At 56.8% G+C, this 13,657-nt stretch overlaps 2 long non-coding RNA genes across 2 annotated transcripts; both read right to left on the bottom strand.

Annotated features, from left to right (window-relative positions):
- Positions 1–5,476: 5,476 nt before the first annotated feature.
- LOC116445430 lies at positions 5,477–8,227 on the bottom strand. Its single transcript, XR_004240774.1, has 2 exons — positions 7,001–8,227; positions 5,477–6,407 (listed from the first exon to the last, which is right to left on the bottom strand). It is a non-coding gene; the product is annotated as an uncharacterized LOC116445430 (long non-coding RNA).
- A 1,258-nt stretch (positions 8,228–9,485) lies between these two features.
- On the bottom strand, positions 9,486–10,774 carry LOC116445447. Its single transcript, XR_004240794.1, has 2 exons — positions 10,730–10,774; positions 9,486–10,622 (listed from the first exon to the last, which is right to left on the bottom strand). It is a non-coding gene; the product is annotated as an uncharacterized LOC116445447 (long non-coding RNA).
- Between the last annotated feature and the right edge of the window lie 2,883 nt (positions 10,775–13,657).

Raw genomic sequence — 13,657 nt, 5'->3', positions numbered from 1 at the left:
CTAACGTGTCGCTGCAGACCCCAAAAACCTGTTGAAGGGGAGATCATCGCTCGTGCTTCCACCACCAGGTGAGACAAGAGATGGTCATATCCCAGGAGGCTGGTTTTGGAATGTTTTATGGAATTGGCCGAGTAGCTTTTACTTCTTGGGCTTCCATAGTCTGTCCATGGCAGGCCCAGCCTGTGCTTCAGCTCAGCGCCACTCCGAGCCCTCAGTCCGCAGGGAAATGAACATCCCGGGCAATTCGTACAGCTCTGTTTAATCTTTTATGGATTAGGATGATTTTCTGGGAGCAGGCTGTCCATCCTGACCTGTTCCTTCCCTCTCCCTGTCAGATTGTACCTGTGGAAGGGCCGAGATAAGACCAGGATCTGTAAAACCTCTGGCTCTCCGTGTCTGGCCAAGGCTGAAGCCGTGTTTGCTGTCAGTGTCGACGGGGTGGGAGATGCTAAAGACTGAAAGCTCCTTTTCTTCCCCTGCATCCGAAGACTCTGTGTTCATAAGAGAGTCCTTTCTTGGTGTCACCTTAGGGATACTTCCTAAGGCAGCAGGCGGAGGAAGCTGTGGTGTGTCAGCATGGAAACCATCAGGACACACCAAGCACAGCTGGAGCTGTTGGGAAGAGATTCCCTCTGGGCTGCAGGCACAGATGAGGTCAGTGTGCTTCCTGGGCAGCATTCCCAGAGGAGCATACCCTGCGTGTTTTCCTGGAACCCGCCGTGGACACGGTGCAGTAGAATCTCAGTGTCCACAGCTGGGAAATCGGTGAATTGGAAGCAAAGCTAAAGGGCTTGTCCACTAAGAGAAGTGGTGATTGATAAACCAAAGCAGAGTGGTGTTCCACACGAGGGATTTGGGATTGCTGATGGTCCCAATCCATAATCTTCTGTTCATTTTCTTTTGGATGCTGCAACCTACTGGCTTGGGAGAGCTGTTCCTTTACATTTCCATTTAATTTTCTGTATTTCATTAATTCTCCATGGAAATCTGCTTTTAATAACAAGGTCCCTAAGGATATTGATGACATCCCAGGTTCCTGGGATTCACAGGTGTCTGTTCAGACCGAGGATTGTTTTGGCTGGCAGAAACTGCACTAATCTCCTGGGACTCTCAGTCTGGGTTTGTCTTTGCTCCCAGTTCTCCTCGGTTTGGGGGTGCAGTGCAGCCCAGCCCTGTGGATCTCCTAGAAGAGTTTTGGGGTTAAAAAGGTTCTTTTCTATTTGTTGGGTTTGGGTTTTTTTTTTTCTGTGCTAAACCACGACACTATTCTGCAATATTTCCTCTAGAACCTGATTAAAAAGAATAAAACCATGTCAATGTGGTTTTAATTGGTTCATTTACATTGGTTAATTAAAGCAAATCATTGAGAAGGGGCTTGAGCACTCCTTGGTTGGAGCTGGCAGCTCTTCTTTATTTTCCCTTCATTATTTTAATTTCTTTCAATTATTTCTTAAGCAATTACTGCAATTAAGATATACAGTGAGGAGAACAGCATTGCTGCCCTGCTGGATTAGGAAATCCAAGTGCAATTCCTTGGAGAGATTGAGGAAATGGGGAGCTGAGCCTCAGGCTGCATTTTGGCAGCGGGAATTCAGTAAGGAAGGGAGAGGGAAGATTCCCCCCAAACTGGTTAAAGTCAATTCTGATGGATTTGGGTGCCCCCACCCCAAAAAATTATCCTGGTTAAAGAGGACTTGAGGAAGCAGCAGGATGTGCTGGGGGGGCTGTGCTGGAACCCCCAAGCCCTGGTCAGGGATGGCAGGCAGTGCCAGGTCCACAGGGACACTACAGAGGGGCTGTGCTGGGATCCCCAAATTCCAGCCAGGAATGCTGGGTACTGCCAGACCTTTGGGACACTGCCCGATCCAGAGTTTTTCCATTATGTTCAGCTCATTAGAGCCCCATAGGTTGCAAATCCCATGGGAGCAGTTGGAATCCCAGCCGGTCACACAGAAGCCAGTCTGGAAGAGGAAATGAGTTGTTCCACAGATTTATTTTTCCCAATGCGTTTTTAATTCAAGCCAGACCCGACCCACACCATCTCCCACCCACCCCCCCTCCCCCCCACAGACCCCATATCCTTTAGCTTTGGGGTTTCTCCATCAGAATTCCCTGCCTACGCTGGACAAAAAACTTCCAAAAAAACTGCGCTGGCGCTGCGAGGACCGGTGGGGTTTGGGGGTTCCGGGGCCGCGGCGGGGCCGCAGCCGGAGCAGGAGCGGCAGCCACGGACTCGGCCCCAGCGCCCGTCCCGGAGCGACTTCTCCCCGTCCCGGTCCCGGGAGCGGCCCCGGTGCGGCCCCGGTGCGCGGGGCGGGTCCGGCCCGGGAGAGAGGGGCGGGGCCCCGAGCGATGGAGCCGCCCCCGTGCCGGGCAGGGCGGGCCCCGGGGCCGGGCGGGGCCGGGGCTCTGGGGCGGTCCCGGGCGGGGCCGAGCGGGGCCGAGGGCGCGGCTTCAGGGGCGGCCCCGGGCCCGGCTCAGGTGCGCGGGGCGGGGTCCGCACAGGTGCGCGGGGTCCCAGGGCGGCTGCGCAGGGCGGGGCCGAGGTGATTTAAGCCCCCGAAATCGCCCCCGCCGCCATTTGCTCCCTCAGAGCTCGGGGAGGCTGCGGCCGGGTCGGGCTCCCCCTCTTTCTTCCCCCTCTTTCTTCCCCCTGTTTCTCCTGCCCTTCTCCTCCTCCTTCTTCCCCCGCTTATCACCTCTTTCCTACCCCCCCAGTTTCTTTCTCTCTCCCACCCCTCTCTTCTTCTCCCACCTCGCCAGCCTTCTGCACCCCTTTTCTCTGTTACCCTGCACATCCCGGGTCCACCCACACCCCTCCTTCTTCACCTGTCCCTGACCCCGCTCTGTTCTCCCTCTACACCTCCTTTGTCCACCATCTTCCCCCCCAACTTTGTCCACCCTTTCCCCTTCCCTTTCCCCTCCCCTTTCCCTCTTTCCCCCGCAGCCGCGGGGCTCGGGGCGCCGGAGAATAAAGCCCAGAGAGCCGGAGCCCGGCGCCCCTGCCCTCGCTGGAGCCCCACACGGGCCGGGCCCGCTCGGCGGGTCCCCCGTGCGGTACAAAAACAGCGCCGGGGCTCCGGCTTTCCACACATCACACTGGGGGTCACCGGGGGGAGTCGGGGCTGGAGGTCAGGGTGGGCCCCCTCCTCCAGCGGGGGTCCTAGAGTGGGGGGTTGGGGTGGGATAGATGATGATCATACCATGGAATCATGGAAGGGACACAAAGACCCTCTGGTTTCATTCTGTCGTCCCATCCCACAGCAAAGAACACGTCCAAAAGTGCCTCCTCACCTTCATGGAATGGGAATGGCTGTTAGGGGCTCTTGGCAGGAGCACTTGGAGACCAGGTAAGAATTGGAATGGGATTTTTTTGGCTGCTGTTGGATGTGGTTTTCTCTTTTCAAGATGCTCCTCTGATTGATGTTTTCCAGGGCTCATTTGAGGTTAATGCCAAGAATATTGAAGTAGTTGGAAAAGAGTGAGGAAAAAATGGGAACCTGATCCATTTGTAGTAATTCCAAACTTCTCCTACAGCGCTGTTCTGGGGGAAAGCTGGTTAAAGGATAAAGATGCAGAGGAACAAGTGCTGTAAACCCCACTGGCTCTCTGAGAGAGCAAACCTTCCAGTAATGCCAGTACGTCTCTCTGAGAGACGCTGGGATCACAAGGTTTTCCAGGAAAGCAAAACAAGGGCAGAGATGAGGGAATAAGCTTCCAGTTAAGAGTGGTTTGGTGGGTGTAGGAATGATTCTTGTATGTTTGATGCTTCCCTTTTTATTCCTGGTATAATTTAAAAATTATTCCTTTAACAAATCATCTGAATTTGAGAATTTAAATTTGAGAGGAAATTGCAAATGCAAAATGAACACATGGAGAGGTCATGGAATCATCCTGGACTTGCGGAATGGTTGGGGATGGAAGGGGCCTTATGGATCACCTCGTTCCATCCCCTGCCATTCCATCCACTAGCCCAGGGTGCTCCAAGGCCCATCCAGCCTGGCCTCAGAATTTCCAGGGATGGGGCAGCCACGATTTCCCTGGGTTTACGGGCACAAGAGGGAATTTCCAGCAGGAACTGAGGGGTTTCCCTTGCTCTGCCTGGCCCTAGCAGGGCTTTGGGAGGCAGAGGCTGTGGGAACAGGAGCTTTGTCCACTGCCTTGGGGGAGTCTCTGATGTCCCAAAAGCCAGCAGAGCAAGTGGTTGTGGTTTAACATCCCATTCAAAGGAGATGCCAGGCCAGGAACAGGAATGGGCTGCAGAGCAGGGATGGTGCCCAGCAGAGGGGTGACTGTCCAGGGGGTCCCAGCAGTCCATCCCTGCTGCCCAGGTTTGGGATGAGCAGGCTGGTGAGTGTCCCTGTGCTTGCTCTGCAGGATGAGGAAGCCAGGCCTGCTGAGGAGGAAGATGAGGAAGTGTGTGAGGATGGAGACAGCGGCCACCAAAGGCTGGGGAAGGCACAGATCCAGGTAGGAGACGTTGCCTTGCGAGGAGAGGGACTTGTCTGTCCCGTTGGAATTTGGGGCGTGAGGCCAGTGGAACAAAGGGTTTGATTGCATTTTCTTGCTCAGATTTTCACGTGCCTTAAGAGAGCTTTGTGAAAATGTCATTATCCCTGATTGAGTCTCTGAAAAACAGGGATTGAAGCTTTCAGAAGGGGCCCAACCCTGCCTGCATGTATCCAAGTGCAGCCCCCCCTCCCTGTTTTTGTGTCATCCTTTGCTGCTCTTCCCTGTTATTACTATTATTGCTGCTATTACTACTATTGTAAATTCCCACTCCCTTTCTTCCATAGCCCTTTGCTTCCCAGAGGTGGTGCTTTAGGCAAGCCCCTCCAGCCTGGGAAGGGGCTTTTGGCTCCAGACTCATTCCCAGTCCCCATGAGCAGCTGGAGCTGTGCTGTCCCCAGCAAGTGCCTTTCCTTCCTTCCCTGCTGCACTTTGGCTTTTTGAGGGCTCTCTGGGGGGCTGAGGGAGAAGTTCTTTGTCACTCCAGGGCAGAATTAGCTCTGGTCCTACTCAAAGCAGGAGGAATCATTTCATCCTTGTTTTTGGATACACCTTTGGTGTTTTCTCTCTTTTGCTGACGCTGTGTGGTGAAGCAGCAGCTCCCTGGAATAACTTTTATTTGTAAAACAATGAATTCCCTGCTGGAATCCCAGTCACAGCCCCCCAGATCAAGGTGCAGTTTAAGGCCTTACACCCTGACCAGGACAAGTTCCTGTCCTTAGACATGGAAAACAGGGGAAAACTCAGACTGGATTGGAGCCAGCATCCAGAATGGGGAGAGTGAGGCAGCGTGCTTGGCCCAGGCTGGGGCTGGTACAGGGGGTGTTCCCCGTAGGATGACACCCATGTGGAGCAGATCCTTCTCTTCCTTCATCCAAAGTCCCATGGCAAAGGAGTGAAGAACCCACAAGTGGGGCCTGGGAGGAAAACGGTTCTGTTAAAATTAGGCAAAGAATGCACTAAGAAAAAATGGACATCCTTTTTATGTATGAAAGAAAGTAGGGGAAAAATGTTGAAAAAGAGCTCTTTTATTTGGTGCCACCTCTCATTTTTTTATGGATAAGACCCTATAGCGAGCAATCAGAACAGGAGTGGGAAAGCCAGGAGCCTTTGACTTCCACAGTGGACTTAATTTCCATTTTCTCCTCTCTTTCAGGACAGGAAAAACCACTTAACTTGTCCCATCTTTACCAAAAGCTTTGGTGTTTGAGCAGCCAAACCCAATGGGCTCCAGACTGCACTGAAGGGCCCCTGGTCCTGCCTGTTGTGTGGAGTAAGTCCCCAGTTGTCCCCAGAGTGTCACAAATCCAGAGGGATCAGCCCTGGTTTCAGGCTGTCCTTGCCCTGGTCCCTGCAGTGCCCAGCACCTGAGACACAGAGAGAGCCCTGTCCACAGGGGCACCTTGTCAGGAATGTGGCAGCAGCCCCAGGAGCAGGCTGGAGGGGAGAACTGGGGCTGTGTTTGAGACTGACCAGCTCAGCTCAGTGTTTACCTGTGGGGGAGTTTGGCCCCCCAGGCTGAGTTGAAGCGGGATCAGGGTGACAGATGCTGCATTTTGGGCACCCTGAGAGTTTCTCTCCCCTTGGAGATTTCCTGCGGGGATGGGGCAGGGCAGGGAGCAGAATTAACCCTGCACCTCCCATGGGCACTGCTGGCCTTTGTCTCTCTGTTGTGCCATCAGCCTGTGGGAATTTGCTGCTGCCGCTGCCACCCCACCTGGGGCTGCGTGCTCCTGGCAGCCCTTCCCAGCCCCACACCCGAGCTCCAGCGCTGCCTCCAGGCTGGGTTGGGAGCGTTTGCTGGGAATGTGCCTCATCCCTGGGAGTATCCTTTCCTTCCAGAGTGGATGGATGGAGCTTCTGGGCTTGTCAGCTTCAGAGTTTGCTTGCAAAAGTCACTGCAGGGAAGAATGACAAGGAGGTTTGTCAGAGTGGTGCTGTCAGACCCCACCTGCCAGTCTGTGCTTTGGGTTGGAGGTTGTTGTGTATTGGCCCTGCAGGGAATCAATGTCCCCTTCCCACCTCAGCCCAGCAGATGCCAAGGGCTCTTCCTGGAGTACTTACTCTTTGCTTCCCTTTGGGATAACTTAATCTGCACCCTTCCATGAGCAATTCCTTGGCTTCTCCTGGAGAAAACCCCACGGCAGAGGCAGTCTGCAAAGGAGCCCAGAGCTGTGCTTGGAGCAGAGAGTGCTGAGAGCTGCGTGTGCCTCTGCTGCCCCAGGCTGGCAATATCCCCATGGCACAGACTGGGCAAATGGGATTAGAGGGAGCACAATCCCTTCCTGGAAGAGGTTTTCTCCTGTGCAGATCAGGCACAGGGCAGGAAGGGAACTTTGGAGATCAGCTGCTTTCCCCCAGAAAGCATCACTCACACCAGCATGGATGACATGACCTGTGCCTACTGCTCACCATGCACCCGGCCAGAATCAAGAGCAAAGGTGGGTTTGGGTGTGAGCACTTGAAATAACTTTGGAAGAGAAGAAATCACCTTTTGCTGCTTCTTTCTTTCTTGCAGATGCTGGGATTGCCTCTGGGCACATGTGCTGAGCTCTCCCTGCAGGGAACTGTCAGGCCTTAACAGCTGTGAGGTTGTGTTCTTCTCAGTGGGGAACTGGAGATAATAATTAATTAATTAATTGATTGCAGTAATGTTTTCTGAACCTTTCCCCTTTCCTGGTAGATCTTCTCTCTCTGCCTCTGAATCTACAGCTGTTCCCTGGTGTCATTGGCCCTGCCTGAATTCCTTGCAGCTCCTCACTGGGAAAACCTGGGATAACTTCAAGGGGACAGAGGAGACATTTTTAGCTGAAAACCTGGGATGGCTGAGAGGGGACACAAGAATTGTTTGTGTAGGAAAATGGGAAGGGATGTCGAGCGGAGCAAGGTGGCATTTTTGAGGGAAAAGCTGAGGTGATGTTCAGGGGAGAGAATGCACATTTTTGGGGCAGAAAAGAGTTAATATTGTACAGGAAGGAAAAACTGGGGGGTAAAACTTGATGTAATCTGTAGGGGACAGAATGAATATTTTGGCATAAAAATGAGTAGTAGACAAATAAGGAAAATTTTGGAGGCAAAACTTGACAAAATCTCAAGAGCAGAGAATGAACACAAAGAAAAAGGAGGTGATGAGTACTGAGCATGGGGGAAAATTTGGGGGCTAAATCTGAGCTAATCTCTAGGGAAGAGCATGAACACACTGAGGTAACATGAGGGAATCAGTTGTGGGCAGATAGGGAAACTTGTGTAAAAATAATATTAAATAAGCTGTAGAAAGAACATTTTGAGGTAAAAATGAGGTAAGCAGTAGTAGACGGAAAACTTTGGGGGTAAATCTTGATAGAAGCTACATGGTAGAAAGTAAATAACTATTGAAGGAAGAATGAGGGAATCAGTAGTGGACAGGTAGGGGAATTTTGGGGGGTCAAACTTGAAAGAATCTAAAGGTTGAGAATGAATATTTTGAGGTAAAAATGAGGTAGTAAGTTGTGGACAGTTAAGGAAAATTTTGGGGGTTAAACTTGAGGTAATCTCTAGGGAGAGTGTGACCACTGACATAAACTGAGGCAATCACTGGGGCTAGGCAAGGAAATTTGGGGTGTAAAACTTGGGAAGATCTGTAGGGCAGAGAATGAACATATTGAGGAAGCAATGAGGTGATCAGTAGTCAAGATGATGTAGAATTTGGGGGGCAAACCCTGAGGTAATTATGTAGGAACCATAAGTGGTTTTGAGAAAAAAATCTGAGCTAATTTGTAGGGGACAGAATGAACATTTTGGGGGTAAGACAGACATAACCTGCATGGTTTGGGTTTTAAAATCTAGTCAGTGTACAGGGGACAAAGTAGACATTTTGGTAATAAAATCCGAGTTCATCTGTAGAAGAAAGAACTCATGTTTTGAGGTAAAAAGGAGGTGATCAGAACTGGGCAGGTAGGGAAAACTGAGGGGGTAAAATGTGAGGTCATCTCTAGGAGAGAGCAGGAACATCCTGAGGTAAACTGAGGGAATTGCTGTGGACAGGTGGGTAAATCTGGGGGGTAAAACTTGAGGGAATCTCCATGGTAGAAAATGAGTATTTGGAGGTAAAAATAAAGTACTCAGTGGTGGAGAGGTACAGAAAATTTTGGGGGTAGAATCTGAGGTGATCTGTAGCAGAGGGAATGCACTTGATGGGGTAAACTGAGGTAATCACTTATGGACAGGTAGGGAAGTTCAGAGGGGTAAAAATTGAAAGCATCTGTAGGGTAAAGAATGAAAAGATTCAGGTGGAAATGAGGAAAGAGGTAGTGGACAGGTGGGGAAAGTTTTGGGGGCAAATCTTGTGGTAGTCTCCAGAGCAGAGAAAGAATGCTTCCTTGTAAAAAATGAGGAACTCAGAAGGAGACAGATGGGGACATTTTGGGGGTAAAATCTCAGGTCATCTCAAGGTGAGGGAAGGACTATTTGGAGGTCAACTCAGCACTCACTGTGTCCTCCTTCTTTGGCAGCAGCTGGCAGGGAAGGGAGAAGAGGCCTCGGGCTGGAGAGGGGCAGGAGAAAGGCACTGTGGGCAAAGGCACCTCCGTGACATCCCCAGGGCACCTGTGGGGAACAGAGTGGACACTTGGGGAGCAAAGGGAGGTGATGGCATTGTCCCTTTGGGGGATGCTGGCATTTAGATCATTCCATCCATTTGCCTGCTGAAATTGCCCAGCCCAGGGGCTTTGGCTGCCAGGGCAGCACAAAGATTGTTCCCTGGGTGGTGCCCAGATTTGGGGTTTGGCTTTGCTAGTTCAGATGAATTCTACCCCAAGCCCTGAATTCCCTGCTGAATTGCCACTGGAATAGCCTCCCAGTGCCTCCTGGAGCATGGATATTCCCATGCAGAGCTGCCTATTTAACACCAGCTGTGTCAGGAACCAGCAGAGCTTCCAGGGAAGCCCAGCAGGGTCAGGGCAAGGACAGCTTCATGTTCCATAGAATTTGCTGTTTGTAACCCTCATCCCCCAGCCCCCCCCCCAATGTCCCTGGGGGCACCTGACAGAGTTCCCTGGAATTCAGCTGCCTGCACCCCCTGAGCCCGGGCTCCAGGTGATATTTTAAAGCAGGAGAAGGCGCTGGCTGGACACGCTCCCAGCCCCTGCTGAGGCAGCCCCTGTGCCCACAGGAGGACTTGTCTCCCTGCAGGAGCTGATTTCATTCCAGAGCCTCAGGAGTGGCCTCTGCAAGTTCTTTTCCCTCAGGAAAGGGATGCACATCCCTGCCTTCAGGGCACCAGCAGTGGGAGCCACCTGGGAAAGCTTTCCCTCAGTTGTGCAGTTCCAGCTGGCTCCCCAAAAACTCCCAACTCAATCCAAACAGATTTCTCTGACTCTGGCCTTTCATTTGAAGGCATCTCTGAGGGCATTGCTTGGCATTTCATTGCTGTGGGGGAAGCTTGCCTTGGCTTTAACGCTGCTGAGGGATGATGGCCTCAGGCTGGAAGGGAAGGCATTTTGGGTGGCTGGGACATAGCTGGCAGGAGTGTGGGAGGTCAGCACTGGGAATTGCTGTCTGAGCCCCTCTGCAAACAGCCCGTGCTGACATTCCCCAGTGCCAGCTGTTCCTTGGGGCATTTTTGGGGTGTCAGTGGGGTCTGTCGGGGCTGAAGCATCTGCGGGTGCCTGTTCAGAGCAGCCCCTGGCCGAGGGGCCGCGGGCAGCCCTTTATCCATGTCCATCCCAGCGCTGCCCGGGCAGCCCAGTGCCCGTTCCCGGGATGTGTGTTTGGCACGCTGTGTGCCACGGGCAGGACACTGCAGGCACAGCTCCTCTCTGTAAATCCAAAGCACAAGAGCTGCTGCTTCCCTTCCTGGGCCTCCCAGCCTTCTCCTTCCCCCTGTTCCCTGCCAGCTGGGACACACGGAGGGAGCACCAAGGACCACTCCTGGCAGTGAGCAGGAGTCGCTGAGAGCTCTGTGCAGCTCTGGGCTGGAAAAGCTGGCCCAGCCTCAGCAGCCCCTGGGATTTTGGGCTGTGAACACTCACCTGTGGGAAATGCCTCTCTGCAGGCAGGAGCAGCCCTGACACTCTCCAGAAGAACTTTGGCCGTGGACCAATTGAACCCTCAGGACTTGCCTTGCTCATTTCTCCCTGAAAGGGCCATGGAACGAGCACCTTTACAGCTGTTGGGCAAATTCTGGAAAGGGCAGGAAATCAGGGTTATGGGAAGAGTTCAGTGCTGTCACACAACTGCTCACCTGTGTTGTTCCATGAGCAGATGCTGGCCATGGAGCTCTGGCCTGTGGCCATTGCAGGGGCTGGTGTGGAAAGCAGCATTAGCATAAAAGAAGGAGCTGTATTTGCACAGGAATTACCTTGCTGGCACTTGGCATTCCTATCCCAGGCAGGACATTGCCAGGAGCTGAGATTGGCTTGGCTGGAGCAGGGTGCTGAGAATGCCCAGGTGTGGGTTCAGTCTACAGATGAGTCGTTCACATAAGGGTTCGACTTGGTGGTCCTTGTGTATCCCTTCCCACTCCGGATCTCCTGTGCTCTGGAAATAAAGAACAAACAGTTTCCACTGGATTTTTAAACCCAGAGGTTTTTGCACTGGAGCGTGCAAACCCCAGACAAAGTGGGGGAGAGGAAGGATAGTATTAGGTCTCACCCGGCAGGTATCGGATGAGCGGCTCAAGCAGCAGCAAGCCCCGGCAAGGCCCCGGTCCCGCAGCGGGCGCAGTCAGAGCAGGAGCGGCAGCAGCGGCCTCGGCGCCAGCGGCCGGCCCGGAGCGGCTCGTCCCGCTGCAGCCGCGCTCGTTGGGCGGGGCCGCGGCGGGCGGGAGGCCCCCGGGGGAGCGGCCCCGGGGCAGGGGGAGGCGGGCGCTGCTGTGCGCAGGGGGTGCGGCGGCCCCGGCAGCGCCGGGGCTGGGGGAGCTCCGCGTCCCCGCGGGGGCTGCGGGCGGGGCCGGGCCGGGAGCGCCGGCGCTCCGGTTGCGCCAGGGGGCGCCCCACAGGGCGGGCGGCGCTGAGGGAGCGGCGGCCTCGGGGGGTGCCGGGGCCAGCACGGGCGGTCCCCGCGGCCCGCCCGCTTCCAGGCGCGATCCAGCGGCTGCTGCGGGGAAGCGCCGCCCTCCCGGCGGGCCCGGCACCGGCACGGCCCCGGCTCCCCGCGGCCGCAGCGGGAGCGTAGCCGGAGCTCCGGCGGGAGCCCAGCCCCGCGCTGGCCGCAGCCGGAGCGGCAGCGCCGGGCTCGGCCCCAGCGCCAATCCCGGAGCGGCTCTTGCCAGCCGCGGCGATCCCGATCCCTAATGCCATCCCCCGTCCCACCTCAGTTCTCCGACCCTGGCAGCCGCACCCCGCCCGCCGAGGGACAAGCGGCTCGGCCCGGGACCCCCAGCAGACACCGACAGGACCCAGCCCCGAATCCCCGGGCCCGGGTCCCGTTCCCACCTCAGCGCCTCGGGCTCGGCGCAGCGCCGGGAGCAGCCCCCGGTGCCGGGCTCCGCACAGCGCCCCGAACGACGGTCCCGCCGCAGCCCGGGATGAGCAGGATGAGCGTTCACCGCACAAAGCGGAGCGGGCGCGGATCCGCCGGCATTTACGGGCGCGGGCGGGGCGGGGCGGGGCCGGCACAGGTGTGGAGGGCGGGGTCCGCACAGGTGCGCGGGGCCCCAGCGCGGCTGCGCGGGGCGGGGCCGAGGGGATTTAAGCCTCGGGAATCGGCACCGCCCCCATTTGCTCCCTCGGCGCTCGGTGGGAGCGGCTGTGGCCGGACCGAGCTCTGTATCTCTCTCTTTCTTTTCATTTATATTTCTTTTCCTTTATATTTGTCTTTACTTCTCTTCTTCTAACCCTTCTCTGTTCTCCCCCCTCTGCCTCCCCTCCCCTCCCCCACCCCCTACACCCCCCCCCCCTACCCCCCCCCCCTCTCCCCCCTAGCCCTCCCCTCCCTCCCCCCTGGTCCGGTTCCCCCCATCCCCCCTCCCTGTCCCCCTACACACCCCAGCCCTGCCCTACCCCTCCACCCTCTCTCCCCTTCTCCACCGTTCCTTCCCCCCCCATCCCGGGTCCCCCCTGCCCCCTCACCCTGCTCCCCTTTCCCTCCCAATTCCCCCCACCTGCCCTCAATCTTCCCCCTCCGTCCCCCACCTTTCCTTCCCCCTCTACTTCCCCCTGTTCCTCTTCCCTCTTTCCCCCTCTGCACCTTGACCCCCCCCCACCTGTGCTCCGTCCTCGTCCTCCCCCCCCGTCCTTTCCTGTCCCCCCACCCCACCTCTCCCTGCACACCCCGAACCCCCCACCTGCGCTCCTTCTTTGACCCCCTCTGCTCCCTTCGTCCCGTCCTCTGTCCCGTCTTTCCCCCGCAGCCGCGGGGCTCGGGGCGCCGGAGAATAAAGCCCAGAGGGCCGGAGCCCGGCGCCCCTGCCCTCGCTGGAGCCCCACACGGGCCGGGCCCGCTCGGCGGGTCCCCCGTGCAGTACAAAAACAGCGCCGGGGCTCCGGCTTTCCACACATCACACTGGGGATCCCCTCCTCAGGAGGGGTTCCCGAGGGGGGTGGTGGGTTTCGGGGAGGGGGGTGTGTTGGGGTAGGATGGGCCCCCTCCTCAGGAGGGGGTCCCGGGGGGAGTGGGTGGGGTGGGTTTCGGGGAGGGTGGTGGGTTGGGGCGGGCCCCCTCCTTAGGAGGGGGTCCCGGGGGGGTGGGGTGGGGTGGGCCCCCTCCGGAGGAGGGGGTCCCGGGAGGGGGTCAGGGTGGGCCCCCTCCGGAGGAGGGGGTCCGGGGGAGGGGGTGGGGCGGAGGGGGGACTTTCCCCCCCTCCAGTCCCCGCCCCCTCTCCCGGACCCCCTCCTCCGGACGGGGCTCGCCCCGGCCCCCTCCCTGGGACCCCCTCCTCCGGACCGGGGCCCCGGGGGGGGGCTGGAGGGGAGGGGCTGTTGGTTTGGCCTGTGGTCTCTACGTGTGTTCATGGCGCAGAGTGACGTGACCCCCTCTGCTTCCCCCCCACCCCACTCCCTCCCCCCGGGGCCCCGGTCCGGAGGAGGGGGTCCCGGGGAGGGGGCCGGGGCGAGCCCCGTCCGGAGGAGGGGGTCCGGGAGAGGGGGCGGGGACTGGAGGGGGGGAAGTCCCCCCTCCGCCCCACCCCCTCCCCCGGACCCCCTCCTCCGGAGGGGGCCCACCCTGACCC

The sequence above is a fragment of the Corvus moneduloides genome, chromosome 6 (assembly GCF_009650955.1).
Source record: "Corvus moneduloides isolate bCorMon1 chromosome 6, bCorMon1.pri, whole genome shotgun sequence".
In the NCBI taxonomy this organism is placed as follows: domain Eukaryota; kingdom Metazoa; phylum Chordata; class Aves; order Passeriformes; family Corvidae; genus Corvus; species Corvus moneduloides.
Note: the sequence above shows the minus strand (reverse complement) of the source record. Positions and strands in the feature narration are given on the sequence as shown.